Genomic DNA, 3544 nt, shown 5'->3' on the forward strand with positions numbered 1-3544 from the left:
ATTTCCCGCTTCCACTCCATTTCCAAATGGCAATGTCTGGTGTATCTGAGAGGGTTATGCCGACAATGCATCTATTGAAACTTCGAAAGGTTACCTCCATGATTGAAGCAACATCTTCTCAGAAGGTTGCCCCATTGTTCTGAATTTTTTTAGTTTCTTGGACTGACAGAAGTTAAGTGGAGGAAAGATGGAACAGAGCTGAGAATTTGGAATTCAGAGGCATACTTCCAAACCATTGGTCGTGCCAAAATGAGATATCGATTCCATTACCCAGTTTAAATTGAGTGCTTTGATGGAATATCTTGCCTGTTTTCACCACATTTTTTCAGGCTATTGATGCATGTTTCGGAGCCTTTCCTGCCATTCTGTTAGGTAGTCTGTTGCGGTAGTGCAGGCTGTGAATGAGGATCCACCAAATCGCATTGTGTTCTTGGTAAAATCTCCACCATTATTTTTGTAACAAGCACAGATGTAGTTGCTTAAGATTTAAGACTCCTGGACCCCCAAGAAGTTTAGGTCTGCACATCTCCTTCTTCCTCCCAACCGGCTCCTAATCGGAGTCAGAAACACTGTCGGGGAGGAGTCAAACTCTTCCCTTCGGCTCTATTTAAGGGGAAGACCCCTTCACCCTTCTTCCCACCAAGGAACCCGGAGCGAAACGGCGAGAATCATCGGAATTTGCTCGCGGAAGCCGTCACCGTGCTCGCCTCAATTTCTCGTTGGAGACGTCACCGGAGCTCGAGGTAAGCCCCAGTTTCTCTCCCTCTCTCCTTCCCTTTCCTTCCCATGCCAGTGTGCATGATCACTGGCGACCGGAGCCATTGGATTTTGTTGGGGAAAAAGTCTCCTGTTCTGCCCCTCTTTTCTTGACTTTCCAGCACCGGTGATCACCACCGACCATCGGTTTGGTCCCTCCAGACCACGGGATCGTCATCTCCTTGCCGCCGGCCATCGCCGTGCCGGCTGCGGCCCCTAATCGACCGACCAAAGGGGGGACCACACGGTCTCCTATTTTTGCCCAAGTGAGCCACGGGAAGAAGGAAGAAAAAAAAAAAAAAAAAAGAAAAGAAAAAGAAAAAAAAAGAAGAAGAAAAAGAGAGAGGATTTTCTATCTCCTCTCTCCCTCCCTCTTTTCCTCTCTCTCTCCTCTTCCTCCCTCTTTTCCTCTCTTCTCACTCTATTTTCTCTCTCTACTTTCTCTCTCTAAAATTTTCTCTCTCCTCTTTTTTCTCTCTGAAAAACCTATGGATCCCATATCAAGCCATTTTTTTTCTTTCTAGGGACCTATGACCCCGAATCGATTTAGTGTCTGGAGGGTTTATCTGACTGGTCACCCAATCAACCACTTTCTATTATTATTAAATTTTATTGAATATATGGAATGAAAATTGATTCTGATTTAATATTTTAAATAGGATTATCTGATTCATTTAAGGAAGACTAATGATCTAGGATGATTGAGGTAAGTGGATCTTACGCTTCTTATTTATTTTTAAATCTCTATGGTTTTTATGCATATGATCTTTTATTGATGAAATCATATTTTTCATAAAATAAGAATCAACATATGTGATATGAAAAAGCATGTTTTATTATGAGCATTGATTTCATGAATATGTTTTATGAAAATAGCATGGTTATGAAGTATGAATTTTATGATTTTGCCACCTATGTATATGTATGTTTTAAGAAAAAGATATAATGATTTCAAAGGCTCTCAAATAGCTATGAACGAATCCCTTCGGGAAGATCGACATCCGGAACTAGTATCCATAAGAACACAGGCCCTGTCAGCGGGTATAAAGTTGGCATATGAAATATAAACTTGTCGATTAAGAACACTGGCCCTGTCACGGGTATAAAGTGATCATAGCACGAATATCTATGAGCAAGATTTAAAAATATGACATGAACACATGATAAAAATGAGTTTCAAAATATGTTTATGAAATGTTCATGATTTATGCATGGATGATTGGTTTATGACTTGTTTTATTATATATTCTATGAAATACTTTATTTTGTATTATCTGTTATTTTTTAAATATTGTATTATCATAAAAAACTTATGCTAGATCCGATAAAGAAGTGTAGGTTCTACTTATTGAGCTAGTGTAGCTCATATTCTTTTTATTTTTTTTTTATTTGTATAGAAAAATAAGGTTAGGACCGGCAAAAGAAATTCAGATTTGGAGATCTGCGATGCAAGCTTGAAAATTTTGTAGATGAAGTTTAGATATATGATGATCACGAATTTATAGTAAATAATTATAGATTTTGAGATATGGATTTGTATTTGATTTTGGATTTAGATGCTCTGAACCAATATTGGTTTAGTTATCTGATGAATAAAAGAATTAAAAATTTTTTATTTGATGGATTTTAGATGATTATAATGGATTGGCTTCGTGTTATCGTGGACTTCATCCCTCAATAGTATAACCGTGTTATGTCCCGAATTCGGAGCATGATATTAAGCAATATATACCTTTGTAATTGTCATCACCCCTCCATAAAAAATTACTCCTTTTCCTGTCTATTTTGTCAATGACTTCTTGTGGGATTAGTAAAGAGGACATTCAATATATTAGTATACTACTAATAAGAACATGGTTAATGAGAGTTAGATGACCACCAAGAGATAGGATTTTATCTTTCCAAGCGGCCAGCCTCCGTTCTACCTTTTCTTCAAGAAATTTTCTGTCGCTTAGTGCTAGTTTGTGGTGATCGAGAGGAAGTCCCAGGTAACAAGTCGGCAGATGTGATATCTTACAACTAATTATCTATGCAATAATTTCACTTTCTCTTTCTGAAATTTTCAGTGTGTAGAGATTGCTCTTACCGAAATTGATGTTTAGCCCTATGTGAGCTCAAAGGCATAGACAATAAATTTTAGGATGGAGGCGTGTTGTCGACTTGCGTTGCACAAGAGGAGGGTGTCATCCGCATATTGGATGCTCAGAACTCTTTTGGTAATTTCATTTGTTCCAATCCCTGAAAGGAGGTTGTTTGATGGCGCTAGATTTGTCACTTGCAACATCTACAGCCAGAATGAAAAGCATGGGGGATAATGGGTCGCCCCGACGTAACCCTCTTTTGATTTGGATCCACTGTGTTGGATCCCCATTTATCAGGAGGTTGTTTTATTCAACGATTGTTTCATGTCTTATCTTTCTATTTTTTTCTATTATCACGTCGTCTTTAATCCTTTTCTTTTTGGCTTTGGCTTTGGACTACCAGGATCATGCGACGATCTTTTATTCGGATTGATTTATGTGATCTTCCTCAAATCGAAATATTCATGATCTTTCTCGGATCAAAGTGGCCATAATCTTTCTCGGATCAAATCATTCATGATTTTTCTCAGATCAGATTCTTTCACATATAAGCCTGTGGGGGCTGTCCCAGGCATAAGCTCCTGGCAAGCTATTCCACATGACAAGACCAATCCAAATCATATTTTTCGTTCTTTTCATTTTCATAAAATTATAATATTTAACTTCATTAATCAATTCAAATTTTGCAGTGTAATAAATATGTCATA

Source organism: Elaeis guineensis, chromosome 13 (assembly GCF_000442705.2).
Source record: "Elaeis guineensis isolate ETL-2024a chromosome 13, EG11, whole genome shotgun sequence".
Lineage (NCBI taxonomy): Eukaryota > Viridiplantae > Streptophyta > Magnoliopsida > Arecales > Arecaceae > Elaeis > Elaeis guineensis.